General features: G+C 35.0%; 1 long non-coding RNA gene across 1 annotated transcript; it reads left to right on the top strand.

The window, feature by feature from the left end:
- Positions 1-8,581: 8,581 nt before the first annotated feature.
- Positions 8,582-11,307, top strand: LOC107637927 (uncharacterized). Its single transcript, XR_015880788.1, has 4 exons — positions 8,582-8,726; positions 8,826-8,879; positions 8,968-9,105; positions 11,246-11,307. It is a non-coding gene; the product is annotated as an uncharacterized LOC107637927 (long non-coding RNA).
- The last annotated feature ends 3,940 nt before the right edge of the window (positions 11,308-15,247 follow it).

The raw sequence follows: 15,247 nt of genomic DNA, 5'->3' as shown, positions 1-15,247 counted from the left end.
CAGCTGCTTGTGCGTACGCACAGGAAAGGATTTTCGCAAAGTGTGCGGACGCACACATCTGTGCGTCTGCACAGGTCCTAGCGCGTGCCTCCATTAAAAAGTCACGTGCTGCGCAGTTTTGGGGGTCTTTAGGCCCATTTCTGAAGTGATGAAGGCTGGTTTGAGAGGCTATATTAAGGGCAATGCAACACATATGAAGAGAGCCATCTTAGAATAGGAAAAACACATAGTAGGAGTAGAAGTAGTGTAAATTAGGTAATTCTCTCTTAGGGTTTTAATTAGGGTTTGTAGCATTTTATACTTCAAGTTTGATTTTAGATTATAGCAATTGCATTGTAAGTATCTCTTTAATTTCTCTTTTAATTACATTACTTGTTCTACATTTTCATCTATTTCAATTTCCTTTGTCAATTTACATAGTCTTGCAAATTTGGATTCCTAGTTGTTTAATTTGATGTTGATGGCTTTTATATGTTTGCTTGAGTTGTCTTTATTGATTTTGATCATTTATGGTTCATAGCTTTCATTAATTTACCAATTTTGTCATGTTTTGTGAATATGCATACTAGGTGTTTGATGAAATGTCAACCCTAGCTATGGGGTAAATTTTCACCCCTTGGCTTGGGAAAAATGAGTCTATTGATTACTAGAGCCATAATGTCCAACATTTAGCGATAATTCTTGGGAAGTTAGTTGATTCTTGTTTCCATTAAAGCTAGCTTTTTATCAACTAGTTTGGTAAGTTAGTTAGGACTTATGGATTAAGGTCAATTATGCTTGCTTGACTTACTCCTCGATGGTTGGGGTTAACTAGGCAAGATTAATTCATGATAATTATCATAGTTGTGATTGTGGCAAGGAAGGGATTCCATAACTCATCCCAAGTCAAGGTTTCATTTACGATTTAAACCACTTTTCCATCAATTTTGAGTCTTGTTTATATTTCATACATAGTTCTTGTATTCCTTTATTAGTTTATTAATTGCAATTTTGCCTAGTTCTTTTATCTCTTTATTTCGTTTGCCTCCTTATAATTGAAAACACCCTTTGTTTTCCACAATCAAAATTGTATGCACTTGTCACTAGTTCCTAGGGAGAACGACCCGGGAGTTTAAATACTCTCGATTAAATTGGTTTGAATTGTGACATTATCTTGGATTGAACTTTGATTGAGAGGATCCATTGCCGGTTTGAACTATACTCACAACAGAATTACTTTGATTGAATTGATGATTTTTCTGCAGTTGGTTATTGTGATGCAGATTTTGCTAGTGATAGAGTTGATAAAAGGAGCACATCAGGCTTATGTTGTTCCCTTGGAAAGTCCTTGAATGTTTTGTCAAGTAAGAAGCAGTCAACAGTGGCTTTATCCACTGCATAGGCTGAGTATATAACTGCTTCTTCTTGTTGTTCTCAGCTTATGTGGTTAAAAACACAGCTTGCTGATTACAAATTAAATGCTGAAAATATACCCTTGTTGTGTGATAATATGAGTGCCATCAATATTTCTAAAAATCCAGTTTTGCACTCTAGGACTAAACATATTGAAGTGAGATTTCACTCAATAAGAGAACATGTTCAAAAGGGGATATTAGCATTCAATTTGTTAAATCAGAGGAGCAATTAGCTTATATTTTCACTAAACCACTAGCTGAGGACAACTTTTGCATGCTTAGGACTACTCTAGAAATTTTAAGCTATGTTTCATTGTTTGAAAGTTGCTGATGTGTTTGTTGGAGCTTTTGTCTCATAAACAGGTATGAGACAATTCTAGGCAAATGAAGAACCTTCTCTCCAATCAACATTCTCTAGCCTTGTTGCACGTGCAGAATCATCTAGGCCAACCTCAAAAATCTAAACATGGGTGGTCCAATATGTTTCCTTAAACCAAACTACCTCTAGGCCCAATATGAATGCCACATGATTTTTTTTTTTTGCTTGTTAGCTTGTTTGTTTTAGTTTATTTCTTTTTGTCTTTAAGTCCAAAAAGTTTCAAATTTTAAAATTTAATTTCTATTTAATTTTTTTAATAAAATCAAATCTTTTTCTTTGTGATGTCAAGTCCTTTCAAGTCAAATCAGAGGTGATGCAGTTGCATGGTTTAAGAAAATTTCTTTTCGGTACGGTTACCAATACTTCTTCTTCTCCCTCCATAACTCCTCAAACTCTTTGGTTTCTTCGACTACCTTTATTGCTTTTCTTTGTTCAAAACCAGAAACCAACCAAATGAGGAAGAAAACTATTTCACAAAAGCCCCCTCCTTAAAAGATCTTCAAGCTTCCTGCAAAACAAAAACCTTCCACTCGCTCTCAAGACCAAACCTTCACTCCATCTCCTTCTCCTCCTACCTCACCTCCTCGGTCGGATCCAATGGCTTGCACTAAGAACCCCTCAAGGTTTCCACCTTTAGCCAAGCAGACGCCACCACCAAAGGAACCTCCATCTAAACCTGGTTCGTCGAAGCCGAGTTCATCGAAAGGGAAATGCCCAGCTGCTACCGAACCTACCTCTGAGCCCACTCAACCTAAGACAAGGTCTGTTCCCTTGTGTTCTCAGAGAGGTAAACCTCGACTTCCTCTTAAATCTGTTAGAGAACCAGACTTTGATCCCTTTGCTCATAAATCCCACATCATGACATCTCATTCCGACTATAACACTTACAGATTTAAGTCTGCCATGAATAATGACTTTTATGAAGGGGTTATTAAGTGGGATGAAGGAGTTGGTATCTCTTTCAATGATGCTTTGGCTCATATTTGTGAACATGTTTTTCTGATTGATGGCATCACCCCTACTCATAAAGCCCTGGGTTATGAACGTGCTCAGTTGCACCGTGGTATGCGAAATTGTTACTCAAGTTGTGAATTGTTGTTCGAAATTGATTCCCTAGCAATGGCACCAAAAACGGATGCACAGAACCATGGTCTAAACATATCTTCACAACTTCGCATAACTAACCAGCAAGTGCACTGGGTCGTCCAAGTAATACCTTACGTGAGTAAGGGTCGAATCCCACGGAGATTGTTGGTATGAAGCAAGCTATGGTCACCTTGTAAATCTCAGTCAGGCGGATATCAAAAGGTTATGGAGTTTTCGAAAATAGATAATAAACTAAGGATAGAAATACTTATGTAAATCATTGGTGAGAATTTCATATAAGCGTATGGAGATGCAATCGTTCCTCTGAACCTCCGCTTTCCTGCTGTCTTCATCCAATCAATCTTACTCCTTTCTATGGCTGGCTTTATGCAAGGGCATCACCGTTGTCAGTGGCTACATCCCCTCCTCTTGTGAAAATGGTCCAAGATGCCCTGTCACGGCACGGCTAATCATCTGAGGTTCCCGATCATGCTGGAATAGGATTCACCCTCCTTTTGCGTCTGTCACTACGCCCAGCAATCGCGAGTTTGAAGCTCGTCACAGTCATTCAATCATTGAATCCTACTCGGAATACCACAGACAAGGTTTAGACTTTCCGGATTCTCTTGAATGCCGCCATCATTCTAGCTTACACCACGAAGATTCCGATTAAGAGATCTAAGAGACACTCATTCAATCTAAGGTAGAACGGAAGTGGTTGTCAGGCACGTGTTCGTAGGGAATGATGATGACTGTCACGATCACCACATTCATGTTGAAGTGCGAATGGATATCTTAGAAGTGGATTAAGTTGAATTGAATAGAAAGACAGTAGTACTTTGCATTAATCTTTGAGGAACAGCAGAGCTCCACACCTTAATCTATGGAGTGTAGAAACTCTACTGTTAAAAATACATAAGTGAATAGAGGGTAAGCATGGCCGAATGGCCAGCCTCCCATGGAGGTCTAGAGATCTAAAAATGATCCAAAAGATGTCTAATACAATAGTAAAAAGTCCTATTTATAATAAACTAGCTACTAGGGTTTACAGAAGTAAGTAATTGATGCGTAAATCTACTTCCGGGGCCCACTTGGTGTGTGCTTGGGCTGAGCTTGAATGTTACACGTGCAGAGGCTCTTTCTGGAGTTGAACGCCAGGTTGTAACGTATTTCTGGCGTTCAACTCTGGTTTGTGACTTGTTTCTGGCGTTTAACTCCAGACAGCAGCGTAGAACTGGTGTTCAATGCCCTTTTATGTCATCTAAACTCGGCCAAAGTATGGACTATTATACATTGATGGAAAGCCCTGGATGTCTACTTTCCAACGCAATTAGAAGCGCGCCATTTTGAGTTCTGTAGCTCCAAAAAATCCACTTTGAGTGCAGGGAGGTTAGAATCCAACAGCATCAGCAGTCCTTCTTCAACCTCTGAATCTGATTTTTGCTCAAGTCCCTCAATTTCAGCCAGAAAATACCTGAAATCACAGAAAAACACACAAACTCATAGTAAAGTCCCGAAATGTGAATTTAACATAAAAACTAATGAAAACATCCCTAAAAGTAACTAGATTCTACTAAAAACATACTAAAAATAATGCCAAAAAGCGTACAAATTATCCGCTCATCACACCGCATTGTAAATCACATCATACTTCCTCAGAGCAGTTCATATCAAAGGGTATCTTATACTGACACTCTTGTTTTGTATGCCCTGCTCACTAAAACAGAAATTTCTTTTGCTTATTTGATGGTTAGATACATGTTTGACTCTGTTAGAAGTGAGAAAGACAAAGTCCTTCCTTATGGCATGTTTCTAACTTATATTTTTGAGCATTTTGGTGTTGACTTGTCCAATGAGGATTATGAAAACAGACATTCATATCTAAAAAGGGGTGCTTCAGTGAAACAACATAAAGGACCTACTCGCTCTGATAGGGTGGTTCTAGATGATGAGTTCATTCCTGATGATTCTCCTCTTCCTTCCACTGAAGGCACTTCCATCTCCACTGGACAAAAATTTGCTATGTTTAATGTTGTTCAAGATGTGGTTCAAGAATTTGTCTCCCAATCCAATCATATGATTGCCATGAGTAAGGAACAAAGAAAGCTAGCAAGCAAGCATGAGAATTTTCTCTGACAATCAAGAGATCGAGTGGCTGTCTTCATGAAATTCATTAACAATCTCCAACAAGATGAGGATGCTGCCACTGATGCTGAAGAGAAAGCTGATTTAGAGGAAAATGGTTCAGATGCCTAGATTTGTCTCATGATGCTGCTGCTGTCTACTCGTTTTTGTCTCATTAAAAATGTTTCTCTTGTTACTTTTGAACTACTTTTTGTTATTTCGGATGACTGTAATACTTTAACTACTACTGCATTTACTTTAAATTAATTTGGTGTTTTAGACTGTGCATTAACACTTTCTTGCAAGTTTTAAGGTGTGGATTTTACTTGATCTTGCCTACTTTCCACCCTTGATGACAAAAGGGGGAGTAGTAGCCGTGTAGTAGCCATGTTGTGAATTTTTAGTAGCGTTTTTAGTAGTTGTGTTATGAATATTTGCTGTGATTTTTATTACTGCTACTATTATTTTTTGCATGAGAATTTGATTTACAAATCTTGCTACTGCTGTGAGTTTTTGGCATGAGATTTGGAACTTGCTTTTATGATATGTTGTTTTTTTGCCCTTGTTAGTCTTAATGCTCTGTTTTGGTTAAAGCATGATAAAATTGTGAAATGGTTTTTTTTTTTTTTTTGTTAAAAGTGCTGACATGTCAAGTCCAATATTGGGCTAGATTTGTATTGTTGGTTGTTTAAACTCTCTTAGTCAAGTTGAATTATGTGTAGCTCTTTATTATGCTCTTTATAAGTATAATGTAAATAGGAACGAAAAGAAGAGCATAAATCTAGGGGGAGCTACTCTTGAAAAAGAAAGGGGGAGCAACACAAAAGAACGTAACATCATTCAAAGGAAAGTTTCTTAACTTTACTCAAATTCAATTCCTTTTGGTTAATGTTTAATTATGTTTTTCATCAAGGGGGAGATTGTTGAGTTAAGAAATTAACTAAATTAATTAATGATGACAAATATTATTTTATTAGGCAATTATCTAATTAATGTTAAGTGTTGCAAGGTAAAATTCATTGTTGTAGTAGCCCAATACAAAACAAGCAGAATCTATTTTAGTGGGCCACAAAAACAATAGAAGCCCAAAGGTGATGAATAGAAAGCAAACAGGCTGAACTTGTATAGAACCAACATAAGCCCGATTTGATATCACTAAAGTTGATCCCTCCAAGTTGCTTCTTTCATAAGCAACGTTCACTTTTTCCTGTCTCAGTCAGAACTCAGAGAAAGAGAGAGAGAAAGCTTAGCTCCTAAGCTGTTCACCAAAGAAGCAAGAAAGAGAAAGTTTAGCAAAAAGGTTGAAGTCTAATCACCCACATCAAACTGTATCAAGAGAAGTCAGAAGTTAAAGGTGATTTATTTCCTTCTACATGCATCTCATTTTCTTCTCTTCATCTTCAACTCTCTGCCACTCCAAATTGGGATACATGGAAAAGATGATCTCTGTTCAACACTGCTGTGAATCTATGGTGAAAAGTGTGTCTTGGGGACCAAGTAGTATTTTAATAGCTAAGATCTGGGTTTACCATTAAAAATATTTGTTTATGCTGTCCTGTGGCTTTCGGTCAACAAAGAAGGTCAGAGTCAAAGTTCCTATTTTGAGGATTAACTAGAAAAATGAGATGGTGAGTTGGTGAAGCACACAGCTCGAGGGTTGACCTAGGAGAGAGCAATTCAGTAACATGCAAGGAAATACAAAAGAAGATTTTTCATCATTCAAAAAAAAAGGGAGAGATAACCAGTGTTTTTGAGGTTTTGTTCTGAGAAAAGTTCTCCAAAGAAGTTCATCAACTTGGATAGTGCTTCCTAGTCAAAGGAACATTCCGCTAGAATGAGGAACTAAATCAGAGGCAAGTAAATCTGGTTTATCACATAGCAAAGAGGCTGTTGAAGTATCAATCTCCTTCATGTTTTACAGATTGTAGTTTACTTTTTAATATTTATCTTTCTGTAATTTCTTGAGGTAAAAGGCTGAATGAGAGAGTCATTGAAATAACCTAAGAGTAGAAAGAGGCAGAGAGATACACTTGAGTGAAAAGTCTAGAGTGATTTCAGATTTCTTTAGGTTGATTTTGTGTTTTGTATCTTGTATCAATGAAGTACCCCTTTCTTAGTTGGGTGAGCACTAAGAGTGAATTTAGGTATTAGCATAACCAAGTCAAGTTAGGTTAGAACTTGAGAGTGAAAGGATTGTATCAATTCTGTGGAATTGGTGTATGTAATACTTTAACTATAGTGCAAATTCCACCACTGTTGTGGTGGAGACTGGATGTAGGTTGCATTGTACAAGGCAACTGAACCAGGATACATGATGGTGTCAGCTTCTCTCTTCCCTGCTCTGTTCTATTTTCTGATATTCATGAGACAAAAATAAATTATCTCATAAATTTTCTGCTGCTAAGTTCAAACAGAGTCAGACTAAAAGTTTGTTTTAAAAGGGTTATCTCATTAAAGTAAAGAAGGTCATAAATTCAACCCCCTCCCCCCTTCTCTAAGCTTTCTACAACCTTCAAAGAGTTTCAAGCTAATTTCGATATTAAATTTTTCAAGGTAATAACAGGAATCCAAGATAAAATTAGAATATTTTTCAATACTTCTAACCATTAAAGATGAAGAACGAGACTCAATCTTGAAAAAGTAGAAAAACATGAATCAAAATAAAGAAAACACTTACATTACTAATCTATAAAATCAAACAGAGTACCTAACATTTGACAAGAGAAGGTTTAGTTACTCATGGTATAAAAGAAAATAACCTAAGACTAATGAGATGATGGATGGATCCAGTTATTGTTTGATGATTCCTCTATGTGAACTTTATTCACTTATTTTCTTATAAATTTTATCCTGATTTACTTAAACATGTCCTGAAATCACAATCATTCTAAAACAACTTCAAAAATATGATTTGTCATAAAAACTTTACTAAAAACATAAGAACTTTAATTCAAACCTATGAAAATTATTCAAAAAGAAACCTAAAAACAACTAAAGATACCTAGACATCAGCAATTTAATAGTTAACTTTAGTCAGTATTAACTTTCAAAAACTGTTTATATTTTTGTCCAAAAATTTTTTTTTCTTTATATATTGATAATTATTATGATTCACGTAAAGTAAACGCCTAATTCAATTCTTGTCTATTTTTTTGAAGAATAAGGTGATCTCTGTCCAAAAAAGGGGATATTTCGCTTCTAATAAAATTATTTTGGGACAAGACCATTCTCTTTTAAAAAATCTGTTAAATAGTGACAAAAAATAATTTTGTGGAGTTTAAAACTCCAAAAAGTTCTATTATTGCACAATTGAAGCATTAGAGGTAAAAGTTGTAAAGCCCGCTAAAATCGGTATATAATTAGTCAATAAATCAAATTTTCAATAGGAAAATTAAATATGCAAAACTAATATCAAAATAGGATAGAGCTCGGCAAAACGAGAATTTTGATATCACTTTCGAAAAATTTGGCCTAAAATTGAGCCGAATGGGCCAAACCGGTTGAACCGGGCCCAAACCAGGCCCGCGGGCCCAACCAGCCCAGTATATAAATGAGCTAAAGCTCATTTTCTGCCTTAGAACACAACATAAGCAGCGTAAATGCATGGAGAAGAAGAGAATGAATTCCAAAACCTAGCTTGATCTTCTTTCTTTGATAACTTTTGATCCGGAGCTCCGATTGACGAGCCGTTTGCGGCCACGCGTCGGACTCGTTGAGTTCTTCAATTCTATTCAAATAAAACAGTAAGTGAATTGCTTTTTCCTAGCTCCATTTCTGCTGGTATATGAATTTCAGGTTTAAGGTTTGAGAAACTCAATTCCTTGATGATTTTCATGTTTTAGGGGTCCACTAGACTTGATTTCTTGTGGGTATTGCCCAAGGATCAGTGGGTAAAGGTAAGAAATCTTAAACCCTAATGAAATTTCTGAATTTAGGAATTTGGGTATTGAGTTGTTATGTTTTGATGTGTTAATTGTGGTTTAGGTAGTGTGTATGTGAATGTTGATGCTTGTTGGAGGCTTGTTGGTGATCAAGCTTGGTTTGGGGCTGTTTGATTGAGCTTGGAGGGGCTGTAATTTTGAGTTGTGAGGCTGCCTTGGGTGAATTAAGTGATTGGCCAAGGTATGGTTTAAGTTTCGCACGTTTAATATTTACGGTGTTGTGAAAACTTAGGTTAGAGGAACCATAGAATAAGTTGGATTGTTTGTTGTATTTAATGATTAGCCTTATAATATTGTTAGAATAGATTTTTTAGTGAATTTATATATTAGAATTATGAGGTGTGAAAGTTATTAATGGTGTGCTCTTATATTTATTTATGATGGATTAGAATTGGTGTTTGTTAATAAGGATGTAGAGTTGTGTTGTGGTGGTATTGTATATGCTGTAACTAATTATGTAATGATCGGAATTGCATGAGACCAAGTTTGGGCTAAATTTGGGAATATAAGGAACTAAACTGAAAAATTTGGGACCTTTTTGTTAAATATACAATTTATGGCAAATTTTTAAAGTTAGGTTGTTAAATCTGTCCAGCAGCAGAAAAGATCAAACAGGGCAGCAACTTGTTTGTCTTGCTGCGACTTTTACGAGTTGAGTTTTGGAGTGAAACCAATTTTTTTATAAAATTTGATTAACTTTATTTATTTCTCTAAAATTTCAGAATTTTAAGAGTTGAGGATTGGGAGCTGTGAATTTTTGAATATTGGTGGGCAAAACTGAAAAGAAACGGATTTCAGCAAGCTATGCATCAACTTCCAATGCTTGTAACTCTTAGAATTAAATAGAAATTAGGTTGCAACTAAGACACACTTGTTTCTGGATGAGCTAGGAGTTCTCAAATCAAAATTTAGCTTAATTGGAGTTTTGTAATAAAAGTTATTCCAATTGAAAGGTACTAAGCTTGTTGGTTTTTAAAACAGATTTTGTCTCATTTTTACTTAACTTCCAGGTAATGTAACTTTTTCATTAAAAATGGTATTGACTCAGAACCAATTGAGAAAGAAACCTGGATGATTAAAGTTTAACTACATTAATTTTCAAAGTCATTGGATTTAACTCGGATTTTATATTGAATTTTTAATATCACATGCTGCTGCTGTTTTTCTGGTTTTATGCACTGCAGAGCAGTCACGGTTTTTCCTTTATTCCTGAGGCTAGAAAAATCAGAAAATTATGATATTTAGTTTGTTAGAAAGCTTATTTCAATATGAACGTCTGGACATAAAGTTTGTGCAATTCTGAATTCATTTGCTATATTAGAAACAGAAAAGAAAATAGAGTGTCGAGGATGTCTTAGTGATAGTCATGAGTTCGAGAAGTTAAAGTTCAATCCTCGTGTGATGTGATTGATTTAATGTTAGAGTTTGGTTGATTTTAAGAGTATTCGATATTAAGAAGGATGAGAAGAGTTTGATAAAAAGTTTGGTCAGGACCCGAAAAGGGTAATCAAGATGAATTATAAGGGAATGACGATGAAAAATGTGAAAGGGAGGTTGTTAATAAAAGGAGTTAATATGCCATGGCTTGATGAATGATTAAATAATGATTATGACTATGAAATGGCTTATGAATAATGCTATCTGAGATACGAGTTCCCTGGGTAAGAGCCGTGGCTCGCCATCACGTGTTCTAGGTTGAATCTCGATACTCTGTTGACCCTACGTCGTAAGGGTGACCGGGCACGTATAAATTCCCGGGTATGGATAGCCACCATTGAGTGGTTTTATGAAATATGAATGTGAACTCTATGCATAGACTCTTGGGGACGCACGACGGGGGACAGTCTAAGGTTTTCGGACTTGTCGGGTTGGCTGGATAACCGACAGATGGGCCCCATCAGCCATAGGACAGGCATGCATCATATGCATTTGTTTGTATTGATTGCTATGCATTTTCTGGGTATGCCTAATTGATATATATTACCCGCTATTTGTTATACTTGCTAGTTGTACTATTTGATCATTACTTGTGCGTGAACTTGTTTGGTTGCTTGTTTCTGTTGCATTCTGAATGATGAAAGGATGGAGGAAACAGAGGAAATGGTTTGGTGTTAGGTTAAGCTTGAACTTGAGTAAGTTAGGCAGATTTAGAATACATACCCCTGTTTATGGCTTCTGTTTAGTACTTAAGTTGGATAATTGAATAACGTAGTTCTAGGATTGCCTATGGCATTCTCAGGACCGTATTTCTTATGCGCGTGGCACTTTTACCATGCTGAGAACCTCCGGTTCTCATTCCATATTGTATTGCTGTTTTTCAGATGCAGGTCGAGAGGCTCCTCGCTAGACGTCTGGATCTTGGGAAGCGAAGTAGTCCTTGGGTGTATTTTGGTTTTTTGGTTGTATATATGTATATATTTGTTTAGCTTACTCTCCAAGTAACTTGTGTATGCTGCTCCTCTTAGAGGTTGAGGGAGAGATATGAGTTTATTTTGGTATTTTGGTATATTTTGGGATACCTATGTATGTTCATATGTATATATATATATATATATATATATATATATATATATATATATATATATATATATCCTCTGGCCAGCCTTAGCTTCGCAGGCTAAGTCAGGGGCTAGTTATGCTGTTTCCTTGGATTTCCTTTATTCTTTTGCTTAACTTTATCATGTTCCTATTAGGTTTCTTAGCACGCAAGTAATCCTTTCCTGAGTGTTGCGCTTTTTGTTTTGCGATTTTGTTTTACCCATTTTTCAAGGCTCCTAGTTAAGTATCTTTTCTCTATATATATATATATATATATTACTATTTTTAGAGGTCGTAATACCTTACTATCTCAGTCTTATGACTTAAGCATAAGATTAAGTATGGTAGGGTGTTACAAAAGTTATAATAATGATAATAAAGAAGATGGTAGTAGTAATGATGAAAATTGGTTCTATTATTGAAAAGAATTTTTTGGAATTTAAAACTCCTATAAATTATAAATAAAATTTCACACTATTAATTTCTATTATTATTCAACGAATTTTTTAACAGAGAAATTATATTGTCCCAAAATAATTTTATCAAAAAAAAAATAACCAATCAAATAATTAATCCAACTAAAAAACACAAGAAAATAAACTTCACCTTTCCAAAACAAAAGAAGCTAAAAAAATTCATATAAGTTAGTTTAAAATACCACCAAAAACGAGATATCCATCATAAAATCCTTGAACTTATGGGAATATAATCTCATAATTCCCAAAGAAAAAGGTCTCCAAGAAGCAGAGTATTCAACACAATAAAACAACATAAATACCATTTCAATCCACCTGACCAAAAAAAAATCATATTAGCTTAGATAACTAGATATAATCATTTACTTGTTAGTTGTGACCACTCTTAATTCTTTCTTTTCTGAAAATATATATAGATCAAATAATACTATTACACTATCTGATGAATATTCTTAATATTGCTGTGTTTTATCTACATCATAACTATTCAACAATATTTTTATGTTGGCTAACAAAGCTTAATGCAATCTTCTTCTTTTATCTGGACTCAAAACAGATTATGTTAAAAAAAATGCAACAAATTTGACATAGAAAGAGTTACAACATTACTACCATAAGCATCACAAATTCACAACTTGTTAGTGAATCCAGTAAACCTAAGCTTATTTTCTTTATATTTCAGTTGCAGTCAACAATTTTTCAAATAACTTTTTTTTTTCTTCTTTTGTGTTTGAGTATTGCACAAGTATTTTGCAATTGAATGTAATCATCATTCGAGTTTATATCCACATTATGTGGCACCATTGTGAGATTGACTTAAACAAATGAAAACTACTTTTATTATTAGTGGATACTTTAGTTCCATATGTGAGTCAAACACATTACCCTTCCCCACATTGTAAATTATTTATACATTTTTATAAATGACAAGTAACTAAACACGCTTATCGATCCTTCTAGTGACGTTGGAAAGACCCTGTTACTAACATCCCAAAGAGCACAGAAGTCATAAGAGCATGTAAAATGAATATTGCAACCTGCCAGAGAGTAGCGATACTATTTTAGATTTTTTTTTTTTTAGTTGTTCATCGTATTCTTTAGCTCAGCAAATTAAAGACAATTCTGTTGCGGATCTGATTTTTATTTAAAGGTCTGTTACTGACTAATAAACTATTGTATATACAAAATGAGATTCGAACTCTCGATACTTACTTAATTGAACAAGTGAGCTGAACACTCAACCAACTCAAATTGATTGACATTGTTTTAAATTTAATGAGGTGGGTTAATCTTTTTTTTCTTTTGGTCAAGTGTGGGTTAATATTTTTGTATAATAAGCCAATTGGTTTGTTGAGACACTTTCTTGGCCATAAATGTTGAGGCACATATTTTGGTCCGGATAGAAAATGGGTTAGATCGCTTGGAAAATTGGAACAAAAAATTGTTAACAGCTTAAAGCTTTGGTGCAAACTAATTTGGATTAATACAGTAATTAGTTCATTAGTTTATTTAAACAAATAGTAAAAATTCTAATTCTATTTATGTATGTAGTAATTTATTAACTAACAATAAATTTTTAAATAAAATTTAAATCTACAATAAATTAATTTTTAGTTTACAGGAATAAAAGATACAGTAAAAAAAAGTTTGGTACATGTTCACTCAAAGCCATACACTTTAATTTGGCCATTGCCACCGTATAGTCACCATGGACATCAACTAATCTACAAAATTTAAGAAATGGGGAAATAACATTTTAACGTGAATTCAAAGTATGTAAAAATATCAAAGTATATAGAATTCAAAATTCATATGTTGTTAGAAAGAAGAAGAAATAAAATGTGATAAACTGGTAATAAAACAAACACATGCAAAGTAAAAAATCTATGGAAATGATGATAATGAATAAGCTTTAATAACAAAGTAAACAATACTTCACAAAATTTTAAAGTATTACAAAGTTTCAAATAACCTTTGCAAAAATTCGAAGGTTTGTAACAATCAAATTAACAAGAAACAAAAAAAAGTAACTTTGTAGAAAAGGAACGGATTTTTTTAAATAAATAAGATAAATATTTTAAGGGTTAAGTATGATTTTGATTTCAAAGATATAGGCCAAAAAATTTTTTGTCTCCAATCTTTTTATGCATACGGAAATAGGTAATTTGTAGAGTTTTTACCGATTTTTGTAAACTTACTTATCTCATTTACAGTGTAAATGAAATCAGTATAGTCGTATCTCATTTACACTATAAACGAGATAAGACACAAACTCACCTACACGTATCACGTTTGTACACGTGTTATGTCACGGGCCTTATCCCGTTTACAGTGTAAACGAGATAAGATTGGAGTGCACCTATAAATGAAACTCGTTCATAGCGCCCCCTCACTCACTCTCAATCCTCCTTAACCCTCATTTCTCTCTTTCTCGCACATTTTCTTGATATTTCTGAGTTGTCCGAACGTTATGGTGCACGGATGCATGGGATCCTGACATCAACCACCTGAATGGTAGTTGGCACATTGCAAGAGCGATCAAATAAGAGGTTAGTATTATTTTCGTAGTTTAAATTAATAAGGGTATGTGATTATAGTTAGGATACTTTTATAGATTTAGTGTTTTAGCACATGAATAGGATGGATTATAATTAGGTAACTCAAAAAATATCCAAGATTATGTCGTAAAGCAATACGAAAACTCCAAGGACAACTATCAGTAAATTGCCAGCAACGCACGTTGTACTTTAACCGATCCGATTCCACAACTCGATATTCAGCACTTCTCCAAATTTTGTAATTCTTCACGCCTTGCAGTACGGCCTCTCTGCTTCTGAATCTGTGACCAACCCTAAACTCCACACCACCATCAGTGCTGTAATCATCTGTCCCCATATTGGAAAATGAAGTTACCTCATGCATCACGTCCAAATTCAATGTATGGTAGTGGCTGAGTACAGTTGATAACTCAAAAATTGGTTACGGAGTAGGCAAAAGGTATCAAACTGATCCACCAATGGGAGTCTCTGGTATGAACTCATCCTCGTCATCATCCTCAGAGGACCCACTTTCATGGCTATCAGCAACGTACTCTTCGTCGGACTCCTCATTGTCAACGTCCATATCTACCACTGGACTAGCACAGTGCAAAAGTCGTGGTGCAAGAGGCGGGTCATCCTGTACAATGTTCGAGCTAGCAGAAACACCACTACAAACATCACGAACCTCTGCATAAAGCCTATTACTTGTTCAACCATGATTCTCCTGTGCACATCAAACATTATGCCAACATCCTCATCGCCATCGAGT

Source organism: Arachis ipaensis, chromosome B4 (genome assembly GCF_059453495.1).
Source record: "Arachis ipaensis isolate K30076 ecotype BB chromosome B4, ASM5945349v1, whole genome shotgun sequence".
Taxonomy (NCBI): domain Eukaryota; kingdom Viridiplantae; phylum Streptophyta; class Magnoliopsida; order Fabales; family Fabaceae; genus Arachis; species Arachis ipaensis.
The sequence above is the reverse complement of the archived record's forward strand: the minus strand, read 5'-3'. Positions and strand labels throughout refer to the sequence as shown.